Here is a 15,736-nt window from a genome sequence, read left to right as displayed (position 1 = left end):
TTTCAGAACAAAGAGAAGAAACCTTGATTTCCTTTCCTAGGTTCTGCCTTTGGAGCCATTGAGGCAGAGAGATGCTGGAAAAATGAGGACGTCATACAAACAGGGGAGGGCAGAGCTGGGGGAATCTAGTTAGAGACACAACCTGTGTCAGAGTCATGGTCCCCAGGCACAGGCCCCATTTATAACCTGCTCTTTAACTTTGTTTATGTTTGTAGACATTCACAGAAGCATCTTATTTTCCAGAAGTTGGGGCCCTACAATCATTTCTTGTGTTTGCAGAAAATGAGATTATGTACCTTTAATTCCTCTTCTCAGAAAATCCACACTGTAATACGTTGCTCTTCCCGGACCTTCTACCTCCCACGGCTTCCCCTTGGCCCCGGCCGCTATCAGCACAACCAACAAAGGTGGGAACTTTGATTTTTAACCTCAATCACAAACAGAAAGGGGATGCGAAGGTCCACCTTCGCATTTAGCTCCGGTGATTGAGAACCCTCAGCTTTCCTAGGAATGAGCACACGTTTCTGGAAGTGAATGTACACGTTCAGTTATCCAACTTGCTTTACTTTCCTTTGGCTGCCGTGACAAAGGACCACGGCTTGACAGGTCAAAGCAACAGAATCGCATGGTCTCACAGCTCTGCTGGCAGAGTCCAAAGTCACGGTGTCAGCAGGTGGGTTCCTTCTGAGGGCCTTTCCTACATTGAAATTTCTCCTTTTAATCAGGACACCAGTAACTGGATTAGGGCCCACCCAAATGATGTCATTGTAACTTTGATGACCTCTGTAAAGACTCAGCCTGCAGGGAGTGGGAGGCACAAACTACTGGGTATAAGATAGGACACAAGGATGTATTATGCAACACGGGGAATAGAGCCAATATTTCATAATAACTGTAAATGGAGTGTCACTTTTAAAACCTGTATAACAAATAATAAATTTTTAAAATGAAACAAATAAATATCCAATATGAATGAATGAAATTCATTCAGAATGAAAAGAAAAGACTCAATTTCCAAATAATGTCACATTTCTGAGGCCCTAAAGGTTAGAACTAAACACATGAATTTTAGGGCACTCAATTCAACCTCTAATACAGCTTAAATAAGTTGTCCCCGATTCCAAAGAGAAATTGGTTTTTGGTAAAAAAGTGACCAGCAATCACACTGGATCTCTTGTCTAGCTCCAGTCTCCCACCCCGGCCCCATCTCTACACCACAGATCTACAGAATTTCCAGCAGACATTCCCCTCCCTTATTTGGAAGCTGAGCTCCTGTGTGGCACCGTCACGACCATCAGGGGCAAGCCCATGGGGACAGATGCTGGGCTTCAGAAAAGGATCTCTCATAACAGGCCTTGGTCATAGGAGCCCATGGATGCCAACTGCCCACCTTAAGTCCCAGATCCAAATCCTTCATCAGCCGTTTTCATGGTTGAATTCAGACTCCATCCATCCATCCATTCATTTATTCATTTGACAAAGACTTCCTCAGCATCTGCCATGTACAGGCACTGTGCTAAAATCTGGCAGCCTAAATGATGAAGACCCGTCTCAAGGAGCCCTCAGCAGGGTATGGAAGTCAGAGACAGGAGGCAGTCCAATACAAATGTAGTGACGGAGGGGTCTTTGGGTCCACAGAGCTGGTCATTCTGGTTAGACTGGGGAAGGCCCAAGAAGATTTACCAGGGAATGATGAATGTGGTCAAGTTCCAGTAAGATGTCTCCTCCTGCAGGTGTGGGCATGGCACAAAGCCAAGGAGAAAAGGAGTAGGAGAGAGTGGTCCCCAGAGACAGATATCATCAGGGTGGCAATGGAGACGAGGTCAGTGGTCCAGCCTTTCACCTCCCACTGCACCAGGCTTGGCCAGCCTCTTCCTTGCCAAGCCTCCTCTCTCCTCCTCCCCAGACAAAGGTTTCTCCTTCTGGCCGGCATACATTTATATTCTTCCTTATCCTCTGCCCCAAAGCTGTAACTCAAAATGTGCTTCCAAGAGTATTAGTTTCCTATGGTTGCTGCAACAAATTAAACTCAGTGACAACACAAATTTATTATTTTATAATTCTGGAGTTCAGAAGTCTACATTGGGTCTCCCTGGGCCAAAATCACATTGTTGGCAGTGCTGCATTCCTTCCGGAGTCTCTAGAAGAGAATGTTTCCTTGCCTTTTCCAGCTCTGGTGACTGCCTGCATTCCTTGGCCTGTGGCCCCTTCTTCTATTTTCAAAGACAGCAGTACGGCATCTTCCAACCACTCTCTCTAACTCTGACTTCCTCCCTCCCATGTGATCACACTGGACCCATTCAGATAATCCGGGATAATCTCCCCATCTCATGGTCATCTGATTAGCAATCTTAATTCCACCTGCAATCTTCATTCCCTTTTGCCATGTAATATAACATATTCACAGGTTCTGGGATTAGGGTGGGGACATCTAAGGCAGGATGGGGGGCATTATTCCGCCAGCTCTACCAAGCAAGGACAAATCCCTTCCTATGAGAAATTCCACTGACGGTTGTTAGAAAAATAGGATTTCCATCACATTATGTAGGGACTGAAAAGTGTCCACCGGGTTTTTGAACAGAAAGAGGAGCTGAGTAAGGGCAGTGTCAGAGCTCAGTGGGATAACATGTGGAGGAGGAGTCAAGGAATAAGAAAGTTAGTACAGGCAACTCTGTAAGGATAGCATCTGTTTGTAGGGCTGGTAAACATGCATTCATATCAGTGAGCAGAGCAAGCACCAGGGTGGGGTTACAACATCAGACTTAAAGCCTTAATTATAGACTTTGCATTCTCCAAATCCAAGAAATCAGAATTCCTTGTTCCAAAGAGTCTCATCTCAGTCCATTCGCTAGTCAGTTTTCTGGAGAAGTCTGGCACAGGAAGTGCTGAGACAGTGATGCACTGCCCAGATGTCCTCCTAAGAAGGACACTGCCCTTACTCTGGTCCTCCTTCTGTTTCCCCAGACTTCTGAAACTGCCACCTCCCATCTGCCCAAGTATAACACTAAATAAAAAAAATAAAATAAAATAACACATACCAGGGGAGGATAGCAGGATTATTTCTATCCTCAAAGATCTAAAGGAAACAGGGGTTGTTGGCCCTTTCATATCTCCTTTTTTAATTGAAGTCTAGTCAGTTTACAATGCGGTGTCAAGTTCTGGTGCACAGCACACTGTTTCAGTCATACATATACTCCATTTCATATTCTTTTTCATTACAGGTTACTACAAGATATTGAATATAGTTCCCTGTGCTGTACAGTATAAATGTGCGTATCTATTTTATATATAGCAGTGTGTATCTGCAAATCTCGAGCTCCCAATTTATCCCCTCCCACCCCTTTCCCTCTCTGGTAACCATAAATTTGTTTTCTACATCTGTGAGTCTGTTCCTGTTTTGTAAATAAGTTTATTTGTGTCTTTTTTAGATTTCACATATAAGTGCTATCATATGGTATTTTTCTTTCTCTTTCTAGATTACTTCACATAGTATGACCATCTCCAGGTCCATCCACATGACTGTAAAAGGCTTTACTTCATTCTTTTTTGTGGCTGAGTAGTATTCCATTGTATATAAACACCACATCTTCTTTATCCATTTATCTGTCAATGGACTTTTAGGTTGTTTCCATGTCTTGGCTATTGTGAATAGTGCTGCTGTGAACACTGGGGTGTATGTGTCTTTTCGAATTAGTGTTCCCCCTGGCATATCTCTTTTTAATTCATCAATCTGGTCCCTGAAGAAGCCAGATGGATCCTGGAGGATGACAGCAGATTACTCAGACTCAACAAAGTAGTAGCCCCAAGTGCTGCTGCCACATCAGACATGGGGTCTTTGTTGGGGAGATTAATAGGTCTCAGGGATATGCTATGTAGCCATGGAGTTGGTAAAGGTCTATCAGAAAAGAAAATCACAGACTGCATTCAAACTGAGAGAACGAAAATATTCTTTTACAGTTTTGCCTCAAGACTATGATACCTCTTCTACCTTCTGTCATAATAAAGTCTGAAGAGAGCTGGACATCTGAACATCCTATAGAACATCGTATTGACAGCATCATTCTAGTCTGGCCAGGTGAGCAAGTAGTACCTAGTACACCGGAGGCCTTAGTAAGATCCATGTGTTCCAGGGGATGAGAGATAAACTCTATGAAAAGTCAGAATTACTATATCAGTAAAAGTTTTAGTGGCCCAGGACATCCTATCCAAAGTAAAGGACAAAATATTGCATCTCACATCTCGCACTACAAAGAAGGAAGCCTAAAGTTGATTTTAAAGACTGACTTATGATAGACTCCACTAGCAATGATCACCCTGCCACAAGCAGCATAAATGACAGTAAGAATGCTAGGTTTTCTGTACACATAAATATTTGTTGAGACACTCAAAGGGTTATCAACAACAGAAGTGCACAAAAAACATAAAATGTGATTATATTTCCAGGCAGTGTATCAGTTAGCTCTGCTGCATAACAAACCACACCAAAATTTAGTAGCTTAAAGCAACAACCACTTATTTAGCTTATGATTCATTAGGTCAACAATTTAGGCTGGGCTCAGTTAGATGCGTCCCCTGACTTTGCCTGTGCTCATTCATGCATGTGTGCTTAGCTGCCATGTTAGCCAGAGACTGGCTAGTTTTGGATGGTCTCTGCTGAGATATCCTACCTTTGCTCCATGTGGTCACTCATCCTCCAACAGACAACCCTGGTCTTATCAACAGGGGATCTGGGCAGGGTTCCAAGAAAGAATAGCCAGGTATGAGATATTTTGAGCTCTTGTTCTAGGCTCAGAGATGGCACACCTCACTTCTGCTGGGTTCTATTAGTTAAAGCAAGTCACAGAGCAGCCCAGATTCAAAAGTAGGAGAAACTGACTCTGACGCCACCCCTTAATGGGAGAGTTGCACAGTCTTGTTACAGGGAACACAGATACGGGGACAAGTAAAGGACTGTGGCCATGTTTGCAATCTACCATCTTCTAGATTCTGTATGGATTGACATTTGTTAGGGCTCCCAATGAAGAGAAGCTCCCAACAGAGTGAGGGGAAGTAGAAGCCTGATCAGACTTCTAGGCCAGTCATTTCAAGGCATGGAGCAGAAATCCCAAACAAATCTGATGTCCCACACTGAAAACCCCAGCAGCACAAAGCCCTGACCTTTGCTCCTCTTTTCTCTAAACTCACTCTACCCTAGGATATGACCTCTCTGTGCCTCCTGCTCTCCTGAGAGTCAATTTAGAAATGACTCCATGACATCTGCCTTCAGAACAGAGAAAATTGGTAAACACACTGCAAGGGGTGGACAATTTATTCAAGCAAGATGGGAATGAATTCCTATAATCTACCTGGCACCCTCTTGCATGATTTGATCATAGTCTTTGTTTCAAAGAGGAAAAAAAAAACAAGTAGTCTGAGTCATAAATGGCATTAAAATGCTATTAAGTCTGCACTCACAAAGAAACAAAAAGAAAGGAGAAAATCCTAAAAATATTGAGGTAGGGAGCCAAATGTACCATATGTTCTCAGGAGTCTGATCTTGACAATGAATCTCGCAGACGGCTGTCAGAGTGAGCCAGGTGCTGGGGGGAATGAAGTGATAAGAAGGGTTTCATCACAGAATAACCATGTATGAGCTCTCATTGTTCTCCTTAGAAAAGTGTCATTTAATGAAACAAAGCACAATTTCCTAAATCCCAAGCCTGATTTTTATTTTTATTTGCAAAATTATTTTCTCTGCTCTTTAACTTTTCCTGATTCTCCTTTTCCTCCTTTATTTTTCTTTGTTTCCTCCTCCATTAAGGAACAGGGGGTTTCAAGCTTTGCCTCCTTGTCAAGTCAAAGGGCCAAAGAATCAGAACTCATGGACCTTTTGGTTTCTCTCTTTCCATTTCAGGATATGATGAGGTCACATCGATTTGCAAGGTAGCGAAGTGCTTCATTACCTAATTGCGGCTCCAAGAACAGGAATTTGGAAGGAAAAAAGGAAGTAATTAGGCCTCTCCCTCTCCCTCCTAAAATACCTTTAAAATGTGGATTTAAGAAAACATATGCTCCAGAGTCAAACGGAAAGGGCAGAAAGAGCTTTTGGATTTCAAAACACCGTGGGCTTGGAGCTTGAAGGGAATTTCAAGAGACTAGAGCTATAAGCCAGTCTGACCCCCTAAATTAACCAGATCCCAGCCTGAGCTCAAGAAGATTTTCTCCCCAGTAGTCACCATGCTAAGGACAATTCTTGGAAATAGTCAATAAGATGCTCTAAATTGAACTTGCTTTTATGAGCATTTATATTCAAAAAGAATACCCCTTCACCAAAAAAAAAAAAAAGGGGGGAGACAGTTTAGCACGGTAGTTAAGCACTCAGACCCAAGCCAGAGTTCCTGGGCGTGAACGCCAGCTCTGCTAGCATTATGGGTTGAATCATGCCCACTCCCTGCCTCCCAAAATTCCTAGGTTGGAGTCCTAACCCCCTGACCCCTCAGAATGTCACCTTCTTTGGAGATCTGGTTTTTACAGAGGTAATCAAGTTAAAATTACGTGATTAGGGTGGGCCTCAAGGAAATACAACCGGTGTCCTTATAACAAGGGGAAATTTGGACACACGGACGCACACACAGGGAAAATGACTCGTAAAGATGAAGGCAGAGATCGCGGTGGTGATTCTGCGCATCCAGGAACACCAGAGATGGTCAGCAGACCAGCAGACGCTCAGAGAGAGGCACAGAGCAGACTCTCCCTCACAGCCTCAGGGGGAAACAATCCTGCGGACGACTTGATCCTGGACTTCTGGATCTTGGACTCCAGAGCTGTGAGCCGATCCATTTCCGTTGTTTAAGCCACCTGGCTTGTGGTACTTTGTCACGGCAGCCCTATGTGCAAACGAATACACCCAGTTACCCTGTATTTGTGTGACTAGGCAAAGCTTCGGGCACACGGGGATGACAGGAACAGTGTCCAACTCGGATGGTCATTAGGAGGATTAAAGAAGGAACGTGTGCAAGTGCTTTGAATACAAGTGGACACGAAGGAAAAGGAATATGAGTATTTGTTAAATAATTTTTTTTAAAAAATCAACATCCATACCAGTCATTATAGGAGTTATTCGTTAATTTGTCTGACTTTGCAGCCAGTATAGTATTAGAGGAGAAATTTAAAAATCCTTTAGAGAGTCTAAATGCCATCACTTACTCTAAGCATGGCCAACAAATTGTTACAATTAGAGCTATGTTGTTTTCTTCGTTTTTCCTTCAATGGTGCGATCTGGTGGTACCCAGGGCCGTTAGGTTTCTAATAAATTATTAATCTGGGAGTTAATAATTCATGTTAATGGGTGCTATACGCCACTTTCTCTGGCAAATGTGAGCAAAGGTCATAACTTTCTAACAGCAAAGGTGAAACCTTTTCTAAGTTTCTTTTTCCATGCTCTAACCATGGAAATATTGAGATATGGAAGGCAAAATTTAACCAGAGCTGGGAAAGCAAGATAATTCCAAGGGTAAAGGTCTAGACCTTCTGCCGTACTTCGTGGACCAGCACTGTCTCCCCAGCCCCGATGGAAGGAGAGAAGGGCTCCAGTGAGCTGAGAGGATGCCGGCCCCACGAGAGCCTTCCCAGGAGGGGTGCAGCCACTCAGGTCTGTGATTCCTTGACAGGATGACATATGATAATTATAAGTGTTGACTTGTTGTTGATAAAAATATATATATATGTTTTCCAGAAAATAAAACAAGGAATTTGAGAAAGTAGCTCACCAGTGGGATTTTTTGTAAAAAATGAAAATTCTAAAATGACAGGGCACAGCTTTAAGTATGGGTGGCATTCATCCGCACTGAGAGACCACCACGGAATTCTATGCAAATCCCTCTCACCAATGACATCCTTGATTTTAATTAATATATTTATGCTCTGCCTTTTTTTTTTTCCAGAAAAAGTTTGAGGCAATTCCTGATTGCAAACCTTAGAAGGCAAGAAATAAGAGGCTTCTTCCTCTGATAAATTTGCATCTATTGTCCAACTCATGATCCTTCTTTGGGTCTATGAAGCGGTCGCTAGTGACCCAGATCTTCTGGGTGCTTATACCCTTTTTAGCCTTGACAATTACTTGAAAGCTTCATGTCAAGTCACAGACTGATGTAATGAAATGACATATTCCCATTTGGAGAATAAAATTCTTCTTCGTAGCTTTTTTTTTCAGTTTTGATGAAAAGATAGATGTAAAATATGCAAAGAATGGTGTCTGAAGACTTGGGATAAAATTTAAATGGAAACCAGTAGTTTAAAGAGTTTCAGGGCTAGAAGTTAAATCCTCTACTTCTTGTTTTTCTAAAGAAAAGTTGAATAGCATGTGATTTTCATTGTGCTCCGTTTCGATCATTTACATATTGGGGAAATGTATATTTGGCAACTGGTCTTATTTTTAGGAGTCCTTGAAACCTGCCCTTTGAAAACGTTTTCATTTCTGGCACATATGTGTGTTTTAAGCAGAATGAAAATACAAAGCAAATAAAGAAAAATATGTATGGAAAGGAATGACTTTTCCAGCCCCACGTAGCACAATAAGAAAGCAATCATTCAGTTGTGACTTTAAAAATGGATTCATGCCTGGGTTTTCCAAGTATTTCCCTCTAAATGACCATTTCTCTACAGAACTGAGCTAATGTAAAGAGACAGGCTGTTCCAGTGCCAGAACTGAACAAGCAAAAAGGATGGAGGTTGTATTTTCATAGGAGGAACTTGACCAAATAATGCCCACTCTGTCTCCCTGCAGCCTCCTGGGTTGACTCAGAAGAAAGCGCCATATGCCCACTGTGCGGCTTGGAGCGTGTTTTCCTGGCCTGACTCGCCATCACCACCAGACTTCTATTATTTGCAGTCAGTAACAAAGATTCATCCTTGTGTCCATCAAGCAACAAGGATAATCTTTGTCACTTAGTGTAATTAATAGCGACACTTCACGTGGGAAGATGGAAGAAGGATGCCCTTCACACACAGACTTGGGTGGATTCAGAACACACTTCATGGTTCCCTGCTGCCTTTTGACCAATTAAAAAGCCAGAACTCAACAGAGGTGGGAAGATGGTAAGCAAAGCGGTCCCTTTTCTGGTTTGCTTTTGTGATTAAGACCAATAAAGGAAGTCTAACCTTTTAGCGCTTTAAAGTATTCTGTCTTATTTAAAATGTGGCTTATGGAAACTAAACAATCATATACCTAAATGCAACCTTAGACTAGATGCTCTATTGAAGGAAGAAATTGTTTAAAGGATCTTATTTGGATAAAACTGGAATATGGACAGCAGATTAGATAATAGTATTGTATTGATGTTATGTTTACCAAAGTTGATATAAGTGCTCTGTGGTTATGGAAGAGAATAATTATCCTTGTTCTTAAGAGATATATACACTGAGGTATTTGAGGATGACAGACCTTGATGTATGCAACTTACAAATGTTCAGAAAAAAATATTTTGTGTGTATATATATATATATATATATATATATATATATATATATAGAAAGAAGACAAATGGGAAAGAAAGTAAAGTGTTCACAACAGGTGAATCTGGGTAAAGAATATTTGTTCTTTGTAAATACTCTCGTTGAAGTTCTCCTGTAGGTTTGAAATTATTTCCAAACAAAAGTTTCAAAATATATATGCCTTATGGTTGGAAATTGTGTTCTGAGGAAGAGTTGGGAAATGGAGAGAAAGAAGCAAAGAAGTGAAGAAAAATAATTTCCTGGAAGATAATTCTCTGCAAAATGGGAAGATGGCAGCTTCTTTCCATCTTCAGAGATGAGTTAACATCATAAATGATCTTTTGTACTTCTGTCCACCAGGCTCATTCTTACCTTCCCAGTCCTCCTCATCAGTGGACAGCCTTCAGAAGCATTCGGGTTGGCTCAAAAAATATCTACAAACAAAAAGTATGAAAATGAGCATCTTGGTGCAAATGCAGCGCAGCATCATCTGGGCACAGAGCCCTTTCCTTCCCACTGCTGCAACATCCACTGAACCAGGCAGACACAGTTCTACACCAGACCCCTGGGGGAGTTCCTTAAGATTGGCGTTCAAAGTTATAAAAACTTACAACACCCTTGAAATAGATGGCTATGTTCTGGACAAAGGTACTAAACAATGTTTTCTGGTACTAAAATTACTATCATTCTATTTTAAGCTTTTTTTTTAATGTATTAACTCATTTATTCCTCAAAATCTTTTACAAGAAGTATTATGATTATGATTATTTCTACTTTACAAAGCTAGAAACCAAAGCCCAGAGAGACTAAGTAATTTGCCCAGGGTAATACAGCTGGTAAGTTGCTGAATTTGAACCCAGATGGTCTCACTCCACAGCTGACATTCATAATGACCACACTAGACTTTTCAACTACCCCTCCTAGGACACTAGCCTTTATCGGCTAGCCAATTGAAACAGTTCTAATTACCCTAATTCATTGGTTGGGATGTCGTTGTAGATGCCACATTATTTTGTTTAAAATCCCCTTACCCTGAGTTTCATAAAGCAAGTCTCTACTGAACAGTCACATTTACTCTACAGCCACTATCACATTTCTAAGGCTAAGCTCATGGCGTACTGAGATCACCACTTCCAAACAAGGTAGAAAGATTAAATAACGAATTGCTTCTCCATGAACTTCTCGACAATTTTCTCATAACCCAGAATGATCTCTTCCCTCCAAATCCATTGTGAATCACGAGGTGGCCTTTGTTGCATAACAATATGAAAGGTACCCATTCCATGCACGTCCCTGAGTGATATGATCTAAGGCTTCTTGTTAATCAGTTTGGCTGGTACATCACGTGAGTTCTCATCAAGAAACCTATTTCCCCACTCAGGAAGCGCGAGATCCGTGATAGCCTTTCTTGAAACGAGCAGCTTCCTGGGCTTCTTCCTCCCCAAAGAAAGCTCCATGGCAGTACTGGGCTGCTGTCCTAGTAGACGGAGTCATCCTGGCACTACCGCTAGTAATGGCAGTGGGGGCCAACATGTCACTGAGTACCAGGCACAGCTCAGTGAGTCTGCTTTGCCGCAGCCCTACGATGTAAGACCTGTGAATTTCCCATTTTAAAGATGAGGAATTGAGGCGCAGAACAAGGACGGCATACCGGCCATTGGAAAGTTAGATTTTGCAACCACCTGGTACTGGTCAGACAGTCTAACTGTTACAGCAAACAATCCTAAACCCCAGCAGCTTAGCCTAGTAAAGGTTTATGCACTACCCGTATCACAGTCTGATTCGGGCAGTCAGCAGCAAGGTGATTCAGAGACCCTGGCCCTTCCTCCTGCTGACTCCACCATTCTCTGGTCCTCGGAGTTCTCCCTGGATCACATTCAGCCGGTGGAGAATGTGTGGCCAGGAGAAAAATGAACCCCTTGGTGAACACTTAGCATGCTTCTGGAAAGATCACAGAAGCCTGGGTTAGGTGGGGGCAATGGAGAGAGAACAAGAGGAAAATTTTGGCCCCTGCCCACCCATCCAGCATGGCATGCCACTCTCCCTCCACACCTTGCCCCAAGCAGAGAAGCTGACAACCACACACACGTCCTCAGGGTCAGGAAATCACATTGTGATTTCTTGTGCTTTCAAGAGCAATCAATCCTGAGTCTGCTGGACCAGGGTCTCTCTCAACAACTAAGCAAAAGAAGCAGCATCTATCCGGTGATGGCCAGAGAGGCACATGACCTTGCTCTGCACTCACCTGAACTTTGGGTGGAAACAAGCAAAGCCCTAACACACTGACACGGCCTTGACCTGGGCAAGGCACTGTTTCACTTGAGCCTGATTCTGAGGCTTAGACTGGGCTCGGCCAGGGGATCTCACTCTGGCTCCCACCACACCATCTTTGTTTATGGAGTCACAAAACTTTTACGAAATGAAGGCAGGCAAATCGGGGCTTAGCTGACTACAGTCACAGGCATTACAAGAGGAGCAAGCTGATAATAAGACAGAGATGCCTGCCCAGGGCCAGACAAGCCCCCTCCCTGCTATTTAATTATGTCCTGTTTATTCTGAATGTTTCATTTCATCAGTCGCTCTCTTCAGACATCCCTTTTTAATTATGTCGAGTAGGTGTATTTCTTATCAAACGTCAAATTCCAGACATTCATAGTCTTTCATGGGCCCAGAAGATAAAACCTAATGTTGCCTTAAAAGTCCCTCTCAGAGATCTTGACTTTGCCAAATGTTATTGCTTCAGAGCTCATTTACATAGTGATGCCACTGTTCAAAGACATCTTTGATGCAGCGTCATAAATTCAGTGTCTCCTCAGAACATGTGAGTCAACATCCCTTTTCCCTAACCAGCTGGTATCTCCATGTCTTTATCCTCTGCCTGGTGTCAGAACTCCAGGGAAAACACAGTGTTTAAGAAATACTAGTGCTCACTGAAAATATATAACACAAAAACTTTAAAGACAAAATACAGAAATAATCATTCTGCCCTCCTTTCTCTTTTTCTCCCTTCCTACCCTCTACCCTTCCTTCTTCCAAGAGATTCCAAATAAAAATTCAGAGAGGAGGAAACTTCCCAAATAAAACTAAGCCAGCAAAGCCACCAGACACAGTATCTAATTCTGTATGAATATAGTTATAAAATACTGTTTCTACATTAAAAACATTTTGGAAATTATGAAAAGTTGTAAAAATGAAATTAAAACCACTCATAATTCTATTAACCAGGAATAAAACACTTTTTTTCTAAAGTAAATATACTTAAATTGGAATTAAATATTATAAACACTGTGTTCTACTTTTCTTCTTTAAGATAGTGTAAGCGTAGCCCCATTGATTTAGTGTATTTTGAAAATACGACTTTTCACAGCTGTGACAAGTGTCTGTTATGTGGATGGTAATAACATTGATTTAAGCATTCTCTTATTGCTGGAAATAGAAGTCATTAATAATGTATTGCTATTATAAATAACACTATGATGAACATCTTAAGGTGCCCCTTGGTTGTTGGTAATCCTTTACCACAACATGAGCTGTGGGTCTTCCCTCAGCTGCTGTGTGGAGACGAATTGCTGATTTTCTGACTTGGACTACTGAGAAAATGTTCCTGGCTGGCTAAGATACTTTTCTAAGGAAAATATTACAAAGCTTATTTTCAGTTAACTGTAATAATAGAGGAAAAAGAGATGAATAGGCCCTGTATCATATACTTTCTGCTGCTCCTGAAAATGGAAGAGAACAGATCCGGAGAACTCCTAGACACCATGGGTGGCCTTGAGGGGCTATTTTTATGATAACAAATTTTGTTCACTTTCTTTTGTGCCAGTCAGAAATGTGGCCAGTGAATCCTTTTGCCCTCTCCTGTGTCACCTGAGAGGTTAGTCAACATTATAATCTATATAAAAAGAGAGTATTTTTCTTTGCACACGTCACAAGCATGGGTGGGGGGAACACACGAGAGCTGGAATGCAATGAATTCTGTCCAGGCCCCGGAAGTCGCTCATGAACTTGACCAAGCCAAGGGGAAAAAAACAAAAAGACTGTTGAGTGAGAAGCCAGAATTGAGAGGCAGGAGGGTTAGGTGCTATGTCAAGGCAGAGGTGAGGGGAGGGGTTGCGGGGCTGGCAGCCTGTGGGTCAAGAGAACAGAACTGAGCTGGAGGCCAATGGCTGATGGGGGAAGTGGGGGAAGGGGTCTCTTTTTGTCCACAGTTCAGTGACCTTGCTGATTGGAACCTCCTGAGCACTGTGACCAAACCCCCAAGGAAGAGCAGCTATGACAGGCCAAACAAAGCCTGCAATGAACGGTTGGATGTAATTAAAGGTTCTCGCCCCACACTGCTTGCGGAGGGCAAAGCAAGTTGACTCACAGCAAGTTGGTCCTGTCTGTCCCACACATTTCAGAACAGAAGACAGACGCACGTTTACAGGGACTCCCTCCCTCTTGTGAGAAACTGCATTTTCCTGAGAACCCCAAGTGCTTCTCTAGACAACACATGTCCTCCCCACCAGAACCTAGAGAAAACTCGGAAAAGAAGGGCAGAGAGACTTTAGAAACTCCTAGTCACACGATGAGTCACCGATGGCGTGTCCAAGGTAGGCAGGGGCTACCACTGGGCGGAAGAGGACCCCGCTGCAGGCTGGCACCCTGGAGACGGGGGAAGAGGAGGAAAGGGCGGGGGAGCTCAGAGGCTCAGGCATCAGCCTGCTCTTGGCAGGGGCTGCTGCTAATTTTCTTTGGCTGGCTCTGACTACCTGTCTGAAAGCACTGCAATGCAGGAAGGAAATTTTTCAAGAGATTAAACTATTATTGTTTCCTGTGTGGCTGTCTTCGCTGGCGTATGAAAAAAAAAAAAAAAAAAAAAAAAAAGCTTTAAGGGCACTTGAAAAGAGATTTGTCTGAATAGCAGGGCTGTTGTGATTCATCTCCCCCTCCAGTCGGGATTTGGCCAATTTCCTCAGGAAAGTGGTTGATTAGGACCCATGGATTTATCCATGGCCTAAATATAAGATGTCATAAAGGTGATTAATGGTGAGCTCACCATCAGAGGGAGTTAAGAGTTTATAAAAGCTATTTTTAACGGTTTGGAAGCGGGGGGGGGAACCACTCATTTGTCACATTGCCAACGTGTTCCAATAGTTAAAAACCTCTTTGTGGCCCCTGATAATTCATACTACCAACTGTTAAAGGTCGTTGTATTTTCTGATTTTACAAGTTTGTTTGAAAAATTGATTCAATGTGTTTTGCTGTTTATAGAAAAGCACATGAGGAAAGGAAAATAAAATGGATTTCCACTGTGATTAGTGACTGCTGCTCCTGGTCACACTTAAGTACAATAAACTTGTTTCTTTTTTCCACCCTGTCCTGCTGTTTATGCCCCTGCCATACAAACAGCAATTGATGGAGGGTTTTCAGAGCCCAAGTGAAGCTAACCTGGGATTCCCCAACCAGGGGAAACCAGAGACATTCAGAAAGCTGATGATGGCACTGATGGCCACTGGCAGTGTCCAGCATGGCTCAGTGATGTCATATTACCCAGAGATGCTCTAAAATGTGAATTCACTGTCATGACAACTCCACAAGTCAAGGTCACTTCTCCAGTCACAAAGCAACCAACTTTGTTTAAAAGAACATCTCTAAATGATCAGCCTTCCTGTAAGGCAGCCACAGGATTCTCTGAAGCTGACATTTAACCGCTGGCCGAATCATGCAGTAATACACTAAAAAATATTTACTGAAAATAAAAGGTTGCTAGTGTTGGCTAGATATTTGGGCATTTTATGGATGATGGAAACATGAAGGCATGGGAGCACTGGCTAGTGTCTATAGGGTGGATGGGATGAGGGGAGGGGTTAATTGTTGAAATACATTCATTGCTATCAGCTATGTGAAGTGACCAGCAAAAAAAACGAATGAGGTGCTTTCTGTGATCCTTGCGTCGTTCTGTACATTGACCTTAATCGACATGGGAAACCTGATGTAGTGCCAGGTATCCCTTAATTGCTCAGTTTGTTTAGCAAACGTTTATGGGAACCCTCTAATGTGGCAGGAGCACTGACTGGTATTCAGTCCTGGCGGGGGCAAATACGACTAAGGGCTCAGTGAGCTCACAGTGAGTCTGGAAGATGAAGGTTCTTACAGAAGCGAGATAAGTGATGTGGTAATATGCACACAGGCACACAGCCTGGATCAGGGAGACGTGAAGTTCTTCTCCCAGAATGCTAAGAGTAGAAATAGTAGCTTTCATAGCTAACTTGAAGCTTCTGTT

General features: G+C 42.6%; 1 long non-coding RNA gene across 1 annotated transcript; it reads left to right on the top strand.

The window, feature by feature from the left end:
- Positions 1-7,399: 7,399 nt before the first annotated feature.
- LOC123617282 (uncharacterized) lies at positions 7,400-12,668 on the top strand. The gene is made up of 3 exons (XR_006725402.2): positions 7,400-7,630; positions 8,765-9,075; positions 9,832-12,668. It is a non-coding gene; the product is annotated as an uncharacterized LOC123617282 (long non-coding RNA).
- The last annotated feature ends 3,068 nt before the right edge of the window (positions 12,669-15,736 follow it).

The sequence above is a fragment of the Camelus bactrianus genome, chromosome 1 (assembly GCF_048773025.1).
Source record: "Camelus bactrianus isolate YW-2024 breed Bactrian camel chromosome 1, ASM4877302v1, whole genome shotgun sequence".
Classification (NCBI taxonomy): Eukaryota; Metazoa; Chordata; class Mammalia; order Artiodactyla; family Camelidae; genus Camelus; species Camelus bactrianus.
Note: the sequence above shows the minus strand (reverse complement) of the source record. Positions and strands in the feature narration are given on the sequence as shown.